The sequence below is a fragment of the Arachis ipaensis genome, chromosome B2 (genome assembly GCF_059453495.1).
Source record: "Arachis ipaensis isolate K30076 ecotype BB chromosome B2, ASM5945349v1, whole genome shotgun sequence".
NCBI classification, from domain to species: domain Eukaryota; kingdom Viridiplantae; phylum Streptophyta; class Magnoliopsida; order Fabales; family Fabaceae; genus Arachis; species Arachis ipaensis.
The window spans coordinates 41307833-41327870 of NC_142437.1; the positions used below are offsets into that span (position 1 = coordinate 41307833).

Sequence of the window (20038 nt, forward strand, 5' to 3'; positions counted from 1 at the left end):
TGACAACCACCTCCATTCTACCTTAGACTGAATGCATATCTCTTAGCCTCATGATTCAGATCAGAGTCTTCGTGGTATAAGCTAGAATTATTGGCGGCCATTCCTGAGATCCGGAACGTCTAAACCTTGTCTGTGGTATTCTGAGTAGGATCTGGGAAGGGATGACTGTGAAGAGCTTCAAACTCGTGAGTGTTGGGCGTAGTGACAGACGCAAAAGGATCAATGGATCTTATTCCGACATGATCGAGAACCGACAGATGATTAACCGTGCGGTGACAGCGCATTTGGAACATTTTCACTGAGAGGACGGGAAGTAGCCATTGACAACGGTGATGCCCAAATTAAAGCTTGCCATGGAAGGAGCCTTGCGTGCATGAAGAAGAAGATAGTAGGAAAGCAGAGATTCAGAAGACAAAGCATCTCCAAAGCCTCAACCTGTTCTTCATTACTGCATAACAAGTATTTATTTCATGTTCTTTTACTTTTTACAATTAAATCTGAGAATTATTGATATCCTGACTAAGAGTTACAAGATAACCATAGCTTGCTTCAAGCCGACAATCTCTGTGGGATCGACCTTTACTCACGTAAGGTATTACTTGGACGACCCAGTGCACTTGCTGGTTAGTTGTGCGGAGTTGCAAAAGTGTGATTGTAATTTCGTGCACCAAGTTTTTGGTGCCGTTGTCGGGGATTGTTCGAGTTTGGACAACTAACGGTTTATCTTGTTGCTTAGATTAGGAATATTTTATTTTTGTTGGTTTAGAGTCTTTTATTTGAGTTTAGTTTCATATTTTAAGTTTGGTGTCAATTGCATGCTTTTATTTTCTTTTAATTTTTCAAAATTGCATGTCCTTAGTTCTTTCTTGATTTTTAAAAATTCTAAGTTTGGTGTCTTCTTTGTGTTTTCCTTTAATTTTTCGAAAATTTGTGTTTGATTATCTAAAAATTTTAAGTTTGGTGTGTTTTTGTGCTTTTATTTACTTAAAAATTTTTCGAAAATTTGTTCTTGGTGTTCATCTTGATCTTCAAAGTGTTCTTGGTGTTCATCTTGACATTCAAAGTTTTCTTATTTGTTCTCTGTGTTTCGATCTAAAATTTCTAAGTTTAGTGTCATTTTGTTGTTTTTCTCTTTCCGCATTAAAATTCAAAAATAAAAAAAATATCCTTTCCTTATTTTACTCATAAATTTCAAAATTTTGCATTAATTTAGTCAAAAATTTTCAAAATCATATCTTTTTTTAGTCAAGTCAAAATTCTAATTTCAAAATTGATCTTTTCAAATCTTTTTCAAAAATCAAATCTTTTTAATTTCTTCAATCACATCATTTTTTTTTTAAATTGCAATCATATCTTCTCAATCATATCTTTTTCAAAATAATTTTCAATCATATCTTTTTGATTGCTAATTTCAAAATCTTTTTAATTAATTAATTAATTTAGTTTTCAATTTGCTTTTATTTTATTTTCTTTTTGTTTTCGAAATTTTATTTTATTTTCCATTTATTTTACTTATTATTTTCGGTTACTTTTAATTAAAAAAATAATAATAAATATATAATTGCAATTCATATCAATTCTCTTTTCTCCATCATGGACATAAGTAGAAATGAACAGTCCAGAAGGACTCTGGGGTCATATGCTAACCCCATTATAGATGCATATGGGAGTAGCATCTGTATACCTCCCATCAAAGCAAGCAGCTTTGAGCTAAATCCTCAGCTCATTATCATGGTACAGCAAAATTGCCAGTATTCCGGTCTTCCACAGGAAGAACCTACTGGGTTTCTGGCACAGTTCTTACAAATTGCTGACACAGTACGTGATAAAGAAGTGGATCAGGATGTCTACATATTATTATTATTTCCATTTGTTGTAAAAGATCAAGCTAAGAGGTGGTTAAATAACCAACCTACAGCAAGCATAAAAACATGGAGACAATTAACAGACAAATTCCTTAATCAATTTTACCCTCCAAAAAGGATGACACAGCTAAGGCTGGACATCCAAGGCTTTAAACAAGAGGATCATGAATCTCTTTATAATGCCTGGGAAAGGTACAGAGGGATTCTGAGAAAATGCCCCTCTAAAATGTTTTCAGAGTGGGTATAGTTAGACATCTTCTACTATGGACTTACAGAAAAAGTTCAGATGTCTCTAGACCACTCAGCTGGTAGATCTATACACATGAGAAAAATAATTGAAGAGGCTCAAGAACTCATAGATACAGTTTCTAGAAATCAACATCTGTACTCAAACAGTGAGTCCTTCATAAAAGAAGAGGGTATGGCAATAACTACTGATCCTAATCCTCAAGAACAGATTATTGAACTTAATCAGCAATTACTCCTTATGACAAAACAATTAGCAGAATTCAAAGAGATGCTCCAAGACAGTAAAAATGCTAACAAGAATATAAAAGCACAATTGAATCAGACAAGACAGCAGCTATCTAAACAGATAACAGAAGAATGCCAAGCTGTCCAACTAAGGAGCGGGAAGACATTGAATAACTTAGCTCAAAATAGCAAAAAGTCAAGAAAGGAACAAATGACAGAGGATGACCAAACCACTACCCAAGATCCCTCTGAGGACATCAAGAGCCTAGAGAGGAATAACTCTGGCGTTCAAACGCCAGAAAAGGGGGAAAAGTTGGCGTTAAACTCCCATTCCTTACCCAGTTCCGGCGTTCAAACGCCAGAAAAGGATGGGAAGCTGGCGTTAAACGCCCATCCAGCACCCAATCCTGGCGTTCAAACGCCAATGAGGAATCAGACACCTGCAAGTGCTGATAGTAACCCCTCTAAGAAGGCTTCTCCAACCACTTCTGTAGGGAATAAACCTGCAGCAACTAAGGTTGAAGAATATAAAGCCAAGATGCCTTATCCTCAAAAGCTCCGCCAAGCGGAACAGGATAAACAATTTGCCCGCTTTGCAAACTATCTCAGGACTCTTGAAATAAAGATCCCGTTTGCAGAGGCACTTGAGCAAATACCCTCTTATGCTAAGTTCATGAAAGAGATCTTAAGTCATAAGAAGGATTGGAGAGAAACTGAAAGAGTGTTTCTAACTGAAGAATGCAGTGCAGTCATTCTAAAAAGCTTACCAGAAAAGCTTCAAGATACAGGAAGCTTTATGATACCATGTACACTAGAGGGTGCTTGCACCAAGACAGCTCTATGTGACCTTGGAGCAAGTATCAACCTAATACCTGCATCCACTATCAGAAAGCTTGGGTTGACTGAAGAAGTCAAACCAACCCGAATATATCTTCAACTTGCTGATGGCTCCATTAAATATCCATCAGGCATCATTGAGGACATGATTGTCAAGGTTGGGCCATTTGCCTTTCCCACTGACTTTGTAGTGCTAGAAATGGAGGAGCACAAGAGTGCAACTCTCATTCTAGAAAGACCTTTCCTAGCAACTGGACGAACTCTTATTGATGTACAAAAAGGGGAAGTGACCCTGAGAGTCAATGAGGATGAGTTCAAGTTAAATGCTGTCAAAGCTATGCAGCATCCAGACACAGCAAATGACTGCATGACCACTGATATTATTGACTCTTTGGTGGAAGAGATCAATATGACTGAAAGTCTTGAGTCAGAGCTAGAGAACATCTTTAAAGATGTTCAGCCTGATTTGGAGGAACCAGAGGAAATAAAAAAACTTCTAAAAATCCCTCAGGAAGAGGAGAAACCTCCTAAACCAGAGCTCAAACCACTACCACCATCCTTGAAATATGCATTTATGGGAGAGGGTGACACTTTTCCAGCGATCATAAGCTCTGCTTTAAATCCACAGGAAGAGAAAGCACTAATTCAAGTGCTAAGGACACACAAGACAACTCTTGGGTGGTCCATAAGTGACCTTAAGGGCATTAGCCCAGCAAGATGCATGCACAAAATCCTATTGGAGGATGATGCCAAGCCAGTGGTTCAACTACAGAGGCGGCTAAATCCAGCCATAAAGGAAGTGGTGCAGAAAGAGGTCATTAAGTTACTAGAGGCTATGATTATTTATCCTATTTCTAATAGCCCCTGGGTGAGCCCTGTCCAAGTTGTCCCCAAGAAGGGAGGCATGACAGTGGTTCATAATGAAAAGAATGAACTGGTTCCCACAAGAATAGTTACAGGGTGGCGTATGTGTATTGACTACAGAAGGCTCAATACAGCCACCAGAAAGGATCATTTTCCTTTACCATTCATAGACCAGATGCTAGAGAGACTAGCAGGCCATGAATACTACTGTTTTTTGGATGGCTATTCAGGCTACAACCAAATTGCAGTGGATCCTCAAGACCAAAAGAAAACAGCATTCATATGTCCATCTGGAGTATTTGCTTACAGAAGAATGCCTTTTGGTCTGTGCAATGCACTTGCAACCTTTCAGAGGTGCATGCTCTCTATCTTCTCTGATATGGTAGAGAAGTTCCTGGAAGTCTTCAAACTCGTGAGTGTTGGGCGTAGTGACAGACGCAAAAGGATCAATGGATCCTATTCCGACATGATCGAGAACCGACAGATGATTAGCCGTGCGGTGACAGCGCATTTGGAACATTTTCACTGAGAGGACGGGAAGTAGCCATTGACAATGGTGATGCCCAACTTAAAGCTTGCCATGGAAGGAGCCTTGCGTGCATGAAGAAGAAGATAGTAGGAAAGCAGATATTCAGAAGACAAAGCATCTCCAAAGCCTCAACCTATTCTTCATTACTGCATAACAAGTATTTATTTCATGTTCTTTTACTTTTTACAATTAAATCTGAGAATTATTGATATCCTGACTAAGAGTTACAAGATAACCATATCTTGCTTCAAGCCGACAATCTCTGCGGGATCGACCCTTACTCACGTAAGGTATTACTTGGACGACCCAGTGCACTTGCTGGTTAGTTGTGCGGAGTTGCAAAAGTGTGATTGTAATTTCGTGCACCAAGGACCCCAACCAATATTTGACTACATTCTTGAGGATTTGTGACACTGTAAAGTCAAATGGTGTACACCCTGACACCTACAAACTACTTTTTTTTCCCTTTTCTCTCAGAGATAAGGCAGTAAAGTGGTTGGAAGCATTCCCCAAGGAGAGCTTGACAACTTGGGATGATGTTGTGAACAAGTTTCTAGCAAGATTCTACCCTCCACAGAGAGTCAATAGATTGAGAGCTGAGGTGCAAACCTTCAGACAGCAAGATGGTGAAATCCTTTATGAGGCCTGGGAGAGATTTAAAGACTTGACAAGGAAATGCCCTCCAGATATGTTCAATGAGTGGGTGCAACTGCACATCTTCTATGAGGGGCTATCATATGAGTCAAAACAGGCAGTAGATCATTTTTCAGGGGGCTCACTTAACAAGAAGACCATTGAAGAGGCCATAGATGTCATAGAGACTGTAGCCGAAAATGAGTACTTCTATGCCTCAGAAAGAACTCAAAAGAGAGGAGTGATGGAGCTCAATTCTGTGGATGCCTTGTTAGCTTAAAACAAGGTGATCACTGCACAACTAGCAGCCTTAACCAAGAAGAGAGAAGAACCAAGTCTCAGCTGTTCAAGCCCAAGCCCCTCCACAAGAAGGAGATACACCAGAAGTTGAATGTGAATGAGAGCAAGCTAACTATGTGAACAATCCCTCTAGACCACCATATGATCCCAATGCCAAGACATACAACCCAGGATGGAAGAACACCCAAATTTTGGGTGGGGAAACCAACAAAACCACAACCAAGATCACAAACCATACCAATCTAACTAATACAACAACCACAACCTCAACCATCAATCAGGCAACAACAGACCCTATTACAACTCACAAAATACACCCTATCACAACTCACAAAATGCATCATACCACTCCACTCAACAAACACACAACAACCACCATCAAGATACATCATCCTCAACCATGCGACTATGTGATATCAGTAGCAATTTTGCAAAATTGGAGGCTACCATAGCATAACTGTTAGCACAAATAACAGGGACCGTTTCCACAGTTTTGGAGAAACAAATGCAGGCTGACAGAAAGATAGATGCAAACCAAGAGGGGTTCAGATCCAACATAAGGAACCAAGGGGCAGCAATTTCAAAACTGAAAGCACAACTAAGGAGCCTGTCTAAATAAATACCAATGCCTACACATACATTCCCTAGTGATACCATGGCCAACCCAAGAGGGGAATGCAAGGCCATCACACTGAGAAGTGGAAAAGTTGTGGAGGAATCACTCCCAAGTCAAAGCAACCAAGGAGAAGAAGCTGCAAATAACCCTAAAACCAAGAATGAAGAAGAGACCCCTGCACCATCCCCACCAAAGCAAGTCCTAAAACCTTATGTGCCAAAGGAACCCTATCCACAAAGGCTGAGGAAGGATGGGAACGACAACCAGTTTTCTAGATTCCTAGAAATCTTTAAGAAGCTCCAAATCAACATACCCTTTGCTGAGGCATTAGAGCAAATGCCACTCTATGCTAAGTTCTTGAAGGAGCTCATGACAAGGAAAAGAAACTGGGGAGAGAAGGAAACCATAGTGCTAATAGAGGAATATAGTGCCATCATACAGAAGAATTCCCCAAAAGATGAAAGATCCTGGGAGCTTCCAAATCCCCTGCATCATAGGGAATTGAGAAAGCATTATGTGATCTGGGAGCTAGCATCAATCTTATGTCCTTGGCCATGATGAAAAGAATGAGGATAGAAGAGGCCAAACCAACAAGAATGGCACTTCAATTAGCTGATAGAACATTCAAGTTCCCTCATGGGGTAGTGGAAGATTTGTTGGCAAAAGTAGGAGAGTTCATCTTTTCAGCTGATTTCGTTGTGCTGGATATGGAGGAAGAGGCTAACACATCTATCATCCTAGGAAGGCCATTCCTAGCTACTACCGGAGCTATAATTGATGTTCAAAAAGAAGAGTTAGTCTTGAGATTGCATGAAGAGAAGATGGTTTTCAATGTCTTCAAAGCCATGAGTTACCCCAAGGAGTCCATAGGTGAATGCATGATGGTGGACACAATGGAAAAGATAGTTCAAGGAGTTTTGGAAGAAAAACAATGTGAGGAAGCCATGGAGCTAGAGCAGCAAGCATCAGGTGGAGAAGTATCATAAGAAACCATAGAAGATTCAATCATGTTGAACCACACAAGCAACAAGAAAGTGGAAGCACCAAAACTAGAGTTGAAAACCTTACCTCTAAGCTTGAAGTATGCTTACTTGGGTGACAACAACACATACCCAGTAATCATCAATTCAAGCTTGAGTGAGGGACAAGAAGAGGAACTTATCCATGTGCTGAAGCAACACAAGGATGCTATAGGATGGACAGTTGCGAATCTAAAAGGGATTAGTCCTTCAATGTGCATGCACAAAATCTTCCTTGAGGAAGATGCCAAGCCCTTCAGGCAGCAACAAAGAAGGCTGAATCTAACAATGAATGAAGTAGTCCAGAAAGGGGTATTGAAGTTGTGGCAAGCAGGGGTGATTTACCCAATCTCAGACAGCCCTTGGGTAAGCCCAGTGTATGTAGTCCCCAAGAAAAGAGGGATCACTGTTGTGCCAAATGAGAAGAATGAATTGATACCAACAAGAATAGTGACTGGCTGGCGCATGTGCATAGATTATAGGAAGCTTAATGAAGCTACCAGGAAGGATCACTTCCCCCTACCTTTCATGGACTAGATGCTAGAAAGACTTGTGGGACATGAATATTATTGCTTCTTGGACGGTTATTCCAGCTACAACCAAATAGTTGTAGACCCTAAGGACCAAGAAAAGACCTCATTTACTTGTCCCTATAGTGTCTTTGCTTATAGGAGAATGCCCTTTGGATTGTGCAATGCACCTGCAACATTCCAAAAGGTACATGCTCTCCATATTTTCAGACATGATTAAAAGATTTATTGAAGTATTTATGGATGACTTCTCTGTATTTGGTGATTCATATTCTAAATGCTTACACCACTTAGCCTTGGTGCTAAAGAGATGCCAAGAAACTAACCTCATTTTGAATTGGAAGAAGTGCCACTTTATGGTTACAGAGGGGGTGGTTCTTGGTCATAAGATCTCAAAAAGAGGCATAGAAGTGGACAAGGCCAAGGTGGAGGTGATTGAAAAATTGCCCCCACCTTGCAATGTTAAAGCAATTAGAAGTTTTCTAGGACATGCTGGTTTTTATAGAAGGTTCATTAGAGATTTTTCAAAGATTGCCAAATCTCTAAGTAACTTGCTTGTCTCTAATGTACCTTTTATCTTTGATAGAGAATGCATGATAGCCTTTGATGAACTTAAAAACAGACTTTCCTCTGCACCTATCATAGCACCACCTTGCTGGGATTTACCTTATGAGTTGATGTGTGATGCATCAGACTTTGCTGTTGGTGCTGTTTTAGGACAAAGGAGAGATAAGTTGGTGCATGTTATTTATTATGCTAGCAAAGTTCTTAATGAGAATCAAAGGAATTACACTACTACAAAGAAGGAACTTCTTGCTATAGTCTTTGCATTTGATAAGTTCAGATCATATCTTATTGGTTCTAAAGTCATTGTATTTACTAACCATGCAGCTCTCAAATATTTGCTTACGAAACAAGAGTCCAAGCCTAGATTGATAAGGTGGATTTTGCTGCTTCAAGAATTCAACATTGAAATCAAAGATAGAAGTGGAGCAACAAGGTGGCTAACCACCTATCACGAATCCCATAAGAAGAAGATGAAGCACACCAACTTGTAGTGAATGAGAGCTTCCCTGATGAGCAGTTGATGATGGTCCAAGAAGCTCCCTAGTTTGCAGATATAGCCAACTTCAAGGCTATTGGGGAATTACCAACCAACATCAACAAACACATGAGGAGAAAGCTACTCAAAGATGCTAAACACTACATTTGGAATAAGCCCTATTTGTTCAAAAAATGTACTGATGGGATCTTGAGAAGGTGCATTTCCCATGAGGAAGGACAAGAAGTCCTCTGGCAATGTCATGGATCTACATATGGAGGCCATTTTAGTGGAGAAAGAACTGCATCCAAGGTGCTGCAGTGTGGGTTCTTTTGGCCAACAATATTCAAGGATGCAAAGGACTTGGAAACAAGATGCAATGAGTGTCAAAGAGCTGGAAGCCTACCCAAGAAAAATGAAATGCCATAGAGGTTTATCATGGAGTTGGAGTTGTTTGATGTATGGAGGATTGATTTCATGGGACAATTTCCATCCTCATACTCAAACAATTATATATCGGTAGCTGTGGATTATGTGTCAAAGTGGGTGGAGGCAATACCTGCATCAACCAATGATAACAAGGTGGTAATTAACTTCTTGAGGAAGAATATATTCAGCAGATATGTGATTCCAAGAGCTCTTATAAATGATTGATGAATGGATTTTTGACGGTTTAGAATTTCTCAAAGAAGTTCTCGTTGCAAGTATAGTTCCTAAACCAACAAAGAATCTTCTCATACAAAAAATTATTTGTCACAAGTACAAACCCCTAAAAATAACCGAAGTATTCAAACCTCAGGTCGTTCTCCCTAGGAATTGCAATAAAGTGTTCTTTTTATTGGTAATGAGTTGTTGATGAGCGGATATTTTATACGCTTTTTGGGGATAATTTCATATAGTTTAGAGTATGTTTTAGTTAGTTTTTAGTCTATTCCTAGTAGTTTTTAGGAAAAATTCATATTTCTGGACTTTACTATGAGTTGTGTGTTTTTCTGTAATTTCAGGTATTTTTCTGGCTGAAATTGAAGGAGCTGAGCAAAAATCTGATTCAGGCTGAAAAAGGACTGCTGATGCTGTTGGATTCTGACCTCCCTGCACTCAAAGTGGATTTTCTGGAGCTACAGAACTCGAAATGGCGTGCTTCCAATTGCGTTGGAAAGTAGACATCCAGGGCTTTCCAGCAATATATAATAGTCCATACTTTGCACAAGGATAGACGATGTAAACTGGCGTTCAACGCCAGTTCTCTGCCCAATTCTGGCGTCCAGCGCTAGAAAAGGATCAAAAACTGGAGTTGAACGCCCAAACTGGCATAAAAACTGGCGTTCAACTCCACAAATGGCCTCCGCACGTGAATTGCTTAAAGTCTCAGCCCCGGCACACACCAAGTGGGCCCCAGCACACCAAGTGGGCCCCAGAAGTGGATCTCTGCATCATCCATCATAGTCCACTCATATTTTGTAACCCTAGGCTACTAGTTTAGTATTTAAACAACTTTTAGAGACTTATTTTGTATCTCATGACATTTTAGATCTAAACTTTGTATTCTCTGACGGCATGAGTCTCTAAACCCCATTGTTGGGGGTGAGGAGCTCTGCTGTGTCTCAATGAATTAATGCAAGTATTTCTGTTTTCCATTCAAACACGCTTGTTCCTATCTAAGATGTTCATTCGCGCTTAACTGTGATGAAGGTGATGACCTGTGACATTCATCACCTTCCTCAAACCATGAACGTGTGCCTGACAACCACCTCCGTTCTATATCCGACTGAATGAGTATCTCTTAGATTCCTTAATCAGAATCTCCGTGGTATAAGCTAGAACTGATGGCGGCATTCATGAGAATTCGGAAAGTCTAAACCTTGTCTGTGGTATTCCGAGTAGGATTCAATGATTGAATGACTGTGACGAGCTTCAAACTCCTGAAGGCTGGGCGTTAGTGACAGATGCAAAAGGATAGTAAATCCTATTCCAACCGGATCGAGAACCAACCGGTGATTAGCCGTGCTGTGACAGAGCGCGTGAGCGTAGTTTTCACTGGAAGGATGGAAGGTAGCCATTGACAACGGTGATCCATCAACACACAGCTTGCCATAGGAGGACGTGCATGCGTGAATCAGAAGACAGAGGAAAGCAGAGATTCAGAGGACAAGGCATCTCCAAAACTCCAACATATTCTCCATTACTGCACAACAAGTAACTTTTAATTTATGCTCTACTGGTTATTCACAATTCAACTGATAAACATAATTGACTTCCTGACTAAGATTTACAAGATAACCATAAATTGCTTCAAACCAACAATCTCCGTGGGATTCGACCCTTACTCACGTAAGGTATTACTTGGACGACCCAGTGCACTTGCTGGTTAGTGGTACGCGTTGTGAAAAGTGTGATTCACAATTCGTGCACCAAGTTTTTGGCGCCGTTGCCGGGGATTGTTCGTGTTTGAACAACTGACGGATTATTTTGTTGCTTAGATTAGGAAAAATCTTTCTTTTTTTTGGTTTAGAGTCTTTTATTATTTATCCCTTGTTAAAATACTTTAAACTTATAGCTCAGTTATTTAGAACGTGGTGTTTATGTTCATGATAATTGGCTATCATAATTTTTTAAAACCTTTTTCAAAAATAATTTTTCTATTAAATCCTGTGCCAAACTTTAAGTTTGGTGTTTTCAAAAATAATCTTTCTTAAAATTTTTGAAGGTCCCATAACTCATTTGGCTAGAGCATTAATCTGTGTTCTTGGTAATTGGGTTAGAGTCTTTTATATTCTTTTCAAAACCTTCTTTTTCATAAATAATATTTTCTCTATTAAACTTTGTGCCAAACTTAAAGTTTGGTGTTTTCTTGTTGATTTCCCTTTGGTTTTCGAAAATTTTGGTTTGGTTTTCTAAAAATTTTAAGTTTGGTGTTCTTTCTTCATGTTCTTGTGTTCTTGTGAGTCTTCAAAGTGTTCTTGAGTTTTCCTTGTGTCTTGATCTTAAAATTTTTAAGTTTGGTGTTCCTTGGTGTTTTCCCTCCAAATTTTTCGAAAACAAGGAGCATTAGATCTAAAAATTTTAAATCTTGTACTATCTTATTGTTTTTCTCTCTCCTCACTAAATTCAAAAATATCTTTTCAAAATATCTCTTCTAACTTCCTAACTTCTTATCTTTTCAAAATTTGTTTCAACTAACTAACTAACTTTTTGTTTGTTTCTTAACTTTTTCAAAACTACCTAACTAACTCTCTCTCTCTAATTTTCGAAAATATCTTCCCTCTTTTTCAAAAAATTTCTGTTTTTTTTTTACTAAATATTTTTATTTTTTTTACGAAAAAAAAAAATTTTAATTTCAAAATTCAAATTCTTTTTAGTTATTTTATTTTATTTAAGTGTTTACTTCTTATAAAATAAAATAAATAAAAAGATAAATCAGTCCAAGTTATATCCATACATCCATCATGGACATAAGTGGAAATGAACAGTCCAGGAGGACTCTGGGGTCATATTCTAACCCCTCTACTGCTTCATATGGAAGTAGCATATGCATACCCTCCATTGGAGTCAGTAGCTTTGAGTTGAATCCTCAGCTCATTATCATGGTGCAGCAAAGTTGCCAGTATTCCGGTCTTCCACAGGAAGAACCTACAGAGTTTCTGGCACAATTTTTACAAATTGCTGACACAGTACATGATAAGGAAATAGATCAGGATGTCTACAGACTATTACTGTTTCCATTTGCTGTAAAAGATCAAGCCAAGAGGTGGTTAAATAACCAACCTAAGGCCAGCATAAGAACATGGAAACAGCTGACAGAAAAATTTCTGAATCAATATTTCCCTCCAAAAAGGATGACACAGCTAAGGCTGGACATCCAAGGCTTTAAACAAGGAGATAATGAATCTCTTTATGATGCCTGGGAGAGATACAGAGAGATGCTACGAAAATGCCCCTCTGAAATGTTTTCAGAGTGGGTTCAGTTAGACATCTTCTACTATGGGCTTGCGGAAGGAGCTCAGATGTCTTTAGATTACTCAGCTGGTGGATCTATCCATATGAGAAAGACAATTGAAGAAGCTCAAGAGCTCATTGATACAGTTGCCAGGAATCAGCATCTGTATCTAAGCAGCAACCCTTCCATGAATAAAGAGGTTAAAACAGTAACTGCTGAATTCAGTACTGTAAAACAAGCTGCTGAATTCAATCAGCAATTAGATTTTCTAACAAAACAGCTAGTTGAATTCAAAGACAGGTTACAGGAGACAAGGATAGCTAATATACATATGGACGAACAGTTTAAGCAAACAAAGCAGCAGCTATCAAAGCAAATAGCAGAAGAATGCCAAGCAGTTCAATTAAGAAGTGGGAAAACATTAAATACCCCACCTCAAGGCATCAAAAATTCAAGAAATGAGCGACCCACCAAAGATTCCCCTGAGGACAGTAAGAGCCCAGGGAAAAATAATTCTGGCACTAAAACGCCAGAAAATGGGTGGAAGGCTGGCGCTGAACGCCCAGATGATGCCAAGGCATCTTAGGCTAGTTTCACTAGCATTTTTCTGTTAGTTTTAGTTGTTTTATGCATTTTCTTGAGCTTAAAGTAACCAAAAAAGGTTAAATGAAGAACAAAGCAATGAACCATCCAAACAGTATGATTTTTATGCAAATTCCATGAGTTTTAGTTATATTACTTGAATGCTATGAATGGAAGATTTCTCATGAAATTTTGCAAGACTTTGATGCAATTGTTTGGATGATTTCAGGGAAGAAGAGGCTAAGCAAGGAAGCAACAAAATCAATAAAGGAAGCTTGAATATCACATGTGGAGTTTAAGTTCCAGTTTAAGCCTAAACTGGAGCTTAAACGCCAGAATCATGAAGGCTAAGAAATGCTGGAATTGAAGTTTAACCTCCAGTTTAACCTTAAACTGGAGGTTAAACGCCAGAATGATAATGCCACTCAGGAAGGAGTTCCACGTTTAACCTCCAGTTTAACCTTAAACTGGAGGTTAAACGCCAGAATGGGAAAAGCACCAGGGAGCCATTTCCACGTTTAAGCTCCAGTTTGACCTCAAACTGGAGCTTAAACGTGTTCGACCAAGAACTCTCCTCCAGGGTTGCTCTCTCCATTTCCACGTTTAAGCTCCAGTTTGACCTCAAACTGGAGCTTAAACGTGTTCGACACCTCCAGGGCTACCCTTCTAAGCTTCCACGTTTAACCTCCAGTTTAACCTTAAACTGGAGGTTAAACGTGTTCGACCTCCAGGATGCCTCCTTCCATTTCCACGTTTAACCTCCAGTTTAACCTTAAACTGGAGGTTAAACGTGTTCGACCTCCAGGGCTGCCCTTCCTATATCCACGTTTAAGCTTCAGTTTAACCTTAAACTGAAGCTTAAACGTGTTCGACTACATGACTCTCCAGGGCTGCCTTCTTCCATTTCCACGTTTAAGCTTCAGTTTAACCTTAAACTGAAGCTTAAACGTGCTTCTACAAAAGGCCTCACTGGAAGTGTCTGGCGTTTAAGCTGCAGTTTAAGCTTAAACTGCAACTTAAACGCCACTCTTGGAAAAAGGTTTCTGGACCAAAAATATTGTGGTTTAAGTTAGTATTTGAGCACAAACATTAACTTAAACTTACTCTGGTATGAAACCCAATTGAATATCATGGTTTATGGGATTGGGCCTGAAGGATTGATGAGTCTGAAATTTCAATTTATTGAGTCATGTGCCATTATTTGATTATCACTAAGTTGGCTCAATGAATGTTACAGAATTTGGATCAGCAGCCTCATCAAGATTATGGATCATAAACCCAAGGCAAAAGGAAAGCAGGGAGAGGCCTCAAAGCCCAAGAAACACAACAGAAGCTCAATATAGAAAGTGTATAAATAGGATAGAATTTAAGTGAAAAAAAAAACTTTTGGAACTTTTACCTTTTCATTTTTAGCTAGTTTTCATATCTTTGTAGTTGAATTCAGAGCTATGACTCACTAAACCCCTTTCATTGGGTTAGGGAGCTCTATTGTAATTCAATGAATCAATAATAGTTTATCTTCTTCTTCAATCTTTTCTCTTGAATTTTGTTAGAAAGCTTCTCGTTCTAATTCCATTGGGTAGTTGTCTTGGGAAAGAAACTACCCATAATTGGAATCCTTCGGAACCTTGGGAAAGGAATGGAGGATTCATGCTAGAGAAGCTTTCTCACAGTGAATTGGATTGGGGTTTGGATGGATATTGTGACATGTAATCCTACCAAATTGTGGTTCATGAAATTGTGTGGTATAATCAGTGATCGAGCATCATCTCTTCTTATGAACATTTAAACCAAGGGATTGGGAATTTGTTCATTTTTTGAGAGAATTGGTGAGCCAAGGGATTGGGATCCAATCATATAAGATTGCCAAGCAAAATTTAATGAACGCATTGGTTGAGGAAGAGATATACATGTTTTGATTCGGAGATCTCAATATCTCCTAACACCCAATGAATCCCCTAATTCTGATTTCCATCTTCTCTTTTCATTCTGCAACTCAATTCATGCAATCACCCCCATTCCCTTTTAATTTCAGCAACTTAGTTTCTGCTCTTTAATTCACGCAATTTAAGATTCCGCCATTTAATTTTCTTGTCATTTACTTTTCCCGCCAATTTTACATTCCGCAATTCTCATCTCAAATCTTGATTCCGCTCAACTAGAACACACTTCTAATCCGAATTGCTCACTCAACCAATCCTTGTGGGATTCGACCTCACTCTATTGTGAGTTTTTACTTGACGATAACCGGTGCACTTGCCGGAAAGAATTTTGCCGATCGTGCAATTTCCTAAATCGTAGCATAACTAGTTTATGCGCATCAAGTTTATGGCGCCGTTGCCGGGGATTGGTTTTCGATTGACAATTCTCCAATTGGAAGTTAACTAGATTGAGCAATTTTTTTTGTTTTGATTAATTCAGTACAAGTTACTTGTTGAATTTTAATTTCTGCACATGTTTTCTTTCTTTATGCCTTTAAATTCAAGCAACTAACTCACTGACTCACTAACTGTTTGAATTTATTTCTCAATTGCTCTAACCATACTCTTCCATTAACCAAGAGTATTTCACTTGTTTGTTGCCTGTGTTGTGTTCTTGTATGACAGGTAGGAGAGGAGAGACATCAACTCCTCCATATACCGAACCAGAGAGGACCCTTCATAGACTGAGAAGGGAAGCAAGAGGGAAGAGAGTAGTGGGAGAAGAAGAATCTGAAGGAGAATCTGAGGACAATTTTGAGGAAGCTCTAGACCTCAACATGGATAGAGAAGTTCACAACCATGAGAGAGCTGATGGAAACAATGCCATTCCTGAGAGGAGGGTTCTTAGTTCATACATAAACCCAACCTCTGGGAATTGTGGTAGCAGCATCCAGAAACCACCCATTCAGGCCAACAATTTTGAGCTCAAACCACAGCTAATATCACTTGTGGAGAATCATTGTTCATTTGGTGGAAGTGCTAATGAAGACCCAAACCAACATCTCACAAAATTCCTGAGAATTTGTGACACTGTGAAGTCTAATGGAGTCCAGGAAGATGCCTATAAACTGCTTTTGTTCCCATTTTCACTTAGGGACAAAGCAGCTAAGTGGCTGGAATCATTCCCAAGGGGGAGTCTAACAACATGGGATGAGGTGGAAAGCAAGTTTCTGGCACGTTTCTACCCCCCACAAAAGGTCAATAGGCTTCGATCTGAGGTTCAGACTTTTAGACAACAAGATGGTGAAACTCTCTACGAGGCATGGGAGAGATTCAAGGATTTGACAAGGAAATGCCCACCGGACATGTTCCATGACTGGGTGCAATTGCATATTTTCTATGATGGACTCTCTTATGAATCAAGGAAGGCTGTAGACCATTCATCAGGAGGTTCATTGAACAGGAAAAAGACTGTGGAAGAGGCCATTGAAGTGATTGAGACAGTGGCTGAGAATGAGTACTACTATGCATCAGAAAGGCACAACACTAAGGGAGTCATGGAGCTGAACCATGTTGATACAATTCTAGCCCAAAACAAGGTGTTTGCCAAGCAACTAGCAGAGCTTACCAGGCAATTAGAAACAAAGCAAGTGGCTGCAATACACACACAAGATCAAGAGGAAGTAAGCATTGAAGGAGGTGATTGGGAAGAGGCCAACTATGTGGGAAACCAACAAAGGCAATCATATGATCCACATTCCAACACTTACAACCCAGGATGGAAAAATCACCCAAACTTTGGGTGGGGGAACCAACAAACCCAACCACAAAACCACAAACCTTACAACCACAACCAACATAACAATTCCACATACCAAAACTCCAACCAAAGATCATACCAAGCCACACAAAACACTTACCCCCAACCACCATATCATGGCCAAAATAACCAACCTACCCAACTTAATCCGAACCAACAATTCCAAGATCAATTAAACTGGATAGAAGGAATGATGGCAACCATGAGTCAAGACATAACCGAATTGAAAAGCTTCAGGGATGATGTGAGAGCTACCTTAAGAAGCCATGGTGAAAAACTCAAGAGGATGGAGTCTCAAGTAGGAGAGCTATCTCAACAGGCCGTCAAATCAACTGCAGTGTTCCCTAGTGACACAGAAAAGAATCCTAAAGGGGAACAAAAGAGAGTGAGATGGGAAGAATGCAAGGCCATCACCATATTGAAGGAAGTTTCAGAAGAAGAAGGAATCAGGCCCTCAGAGCAGGAGCCAGAAATCTTGAAGGAAGGTGTGGAAGAAGTTGAGCAGGAAAGTGGAACTGAGCAAGCCAAGGAACTGCAAAAAGGCATGCTGGAAATATACCAACCAAAAGCACCATTTCCTCAGAGGTTAGGAGGAGGTGAAAAAGGGAAAACCTATTCAAGGTTTTTAGAGACATTTAACTCTCTCCATGTCAATATTCCCTTTCTTGAGATTCTCCATCAAATGCCTACACACATCAAGTATTTAAAGGAATTGTTAAGCAAGAAAAGAGTTTTGAAGGGAGGACAAACGGTAACAATGAACAAAGAATGCAGTGCTCTCATCAAGAAGGACACACTCTCTAAGAAAATGGACCCAGGAAGTTTTCATATCCCTTGCATCATAGGGGAAACAAAAATTGACAGAGGATTCTGTGATCTAGGAGCTAGCATAAATGTGATGCCTCTAACTCTTATGAAGAGGCTACAACTGAATGAGGTGAGATCCACTGATGTAATCATACAACTGGCTGACAAAACTCAGAAGCAAGCTGAAGGGGTAGTTGAAAATGTGCTGGTGAAAGTGGGGGATTATTACTTCCCCACAGACTTTGTCATTGTGGACATGGAGGAAAGCTACTTACACCCTATCATTCTGGGCAGACCATTTCTAGCCACTACTAGAGCGCTCATAGATGTAGAACAAGGAGAGCTAATTCTGAGAATACGTGATGAACAGCTCATTTTCAAAGTTTTCAAACCTGCATCTGAGCCTGAACCAGAACCTGAAAAGCCTAAGGATGATAGTAGCCAACTGTGTTTGGAGGAAAGTAATCCAGCAGCTGAAACTCTAAAACAGTCCTTGGAAGGCAAACAAGAGTTACAAGAGTTAAAGCCACAAGAATCAGTGGAAACAGATCAGAAGGATCCTCCTGACATAAGGATCAATGAAGAAATCCTCAAGAGAAAGGGAAGAGTGATAGGGAGATTGCCAAGAGGGTGGAGAAACAAGAAAATTCCCACTGAAGGTTTTTCTCCGGGAGATAACGTGATATCAAGTCATTATCTGCCAATCCCACCTGGCCTCAAAACCATTCCTTCCCAGCTCCCTCAAGTGTTCACAATCAGGAAAGTTCTTTCTATGGAACATTTAGAGGTCATGAATGAATCAAATGGGGACGTTTGCATAGTGAGAGGAGAAGACGTCAAGCACTACAATCCACCCTAACAAGGGACAACCGTCAAGCTAATGACGTTAAAGAAGCGCTTGTTGGGAGGCAACCCAACCGGAGGTAATACCCTTTTGCTGTTTCTTTTATTTGTTTCAATAAAAAGGGTGAAGTAGTTTCTGTGCATTGCAAAGGATTAAGTTTGGTGTTTCACACCAAACAATGAATTCATGGATCAATAATTCAAAGGGGAATGTGTGACTCTAAGTTTGGTGTTCCACCATAAAGATCAACTGAACACAACAACCTTTGAATTATATGAAAGGAACAACCATTCTAAGCAGTCACAGAAATGCTTAAAACCCTTAGCAGCAACTTCATTCCAAAGAGAACTCAAGGATTCAAAGAACAGAGAAGTAAGTGGAAGACTAAGTTTGGTGTTCACACACCAACTTAAAACTCAGATACTTATCCACACATAGTTGAGCTAACCACTCAAATGCTTGAGAAGCAAGCAACTTCATCACTCTTTGCAGGAAAGGAAACAAGGATATTAAAGCATGAAGCAACAATTAGGAGAAGAAGGAGAAATCAAATTGTTTCCTGGCAACAAAGAGAAAACAAGGAATTTCACAAGGTGGTATTGTTCCTTGATAATTCTTTAAAAAGGGCAAACAAAAGCATGCTTGTTCTGGTTTAAACTGTAAATGTTGAATCTTTCTGGAATGTGAAGTTTTTAGTATATTTGTCTGTTTATTGCTTTGAATAAAGTGAATACCTAGATGTTTGGATATAACTCCACCTTCTTAAACAAATGCTTGCCATGCTTGTTCTGTTTCCAAAAATAAAAGAAAAGTTTGAACAAAAGTAACTTGGCTCAATTAGTGACAAATCAAGTAGAATTAAGTGGTGGTATGCATGCTTGATTGTTTAAGTCAGATCACTGGAATTAGAGTGTAGAATTATCATTCTTTGTGTAGAAATTGAAAACTGTCTATGGATCTTGATGAATAAATGTCTTGGGCCATGAAAAAGAAAGAAAAAGAAGAAGAAAAAGCCACTGAAAAAGGGCAACCAAAAAGCAAAAAAATTGAGAAAATAAGCTAGGTACCAATGGTTTGAACTTCTGAGACAAATGCCTGTGGTGTTTATGTATTAAGGATATGCTTGGATGAATAGGTTCTGAGGAGTGTTTCAACACTTGGTAACTTGGGTTAACTAACCCGGGATTATCAACCAAAAGTCCATTATCAAGAGCAACCTAAATACAAAACATTTAGTCACACAAAGAGGTGCTGGGCACCAATGTCTCAAGAAGAAATGTGAACTAAAATGCCTAAAGTGGATATGTGTAGTGCACTGATAAGAAAAAGAAAATGCCAAAGGCTTGTGCAACACATGACACTAAGCAAACAAGGAGCAAAGTAGCTCTAAGAAAAAGAAAAGAAAAACAAAGAAGAGA

General features: G+C 39.3%; 2 non-coding genes across 2 annotated transcripts; both read right to left on the reverse strand.

Moving 5' to 3' along the window:
* Positions 1-5155: 5155 nt before the first annotated feature.
* Positions 5156-5261, reverse strand: LOC148573724 (small nucleolar RNA R71). Its single transcript, XR_015906732.1, has one exon. It is a non-coding gene; the product is annotated as a small nucleolar RNA R71 (small nucleolar RNA).
* Positions 5262-16412: 11151 nt separating this feature from the next.
* Positions 16413-16516, reverse strand: LOC148573725 (small nucleolar RNA R71). The gene has a single exon (XR_015905684.1). It is a non-coding gene; the product is annotated as a small nucleolar RNA R71 (small nucleolar RNA).
* Positions 16517-20038: the final 3522 nt, after the last annotated feature.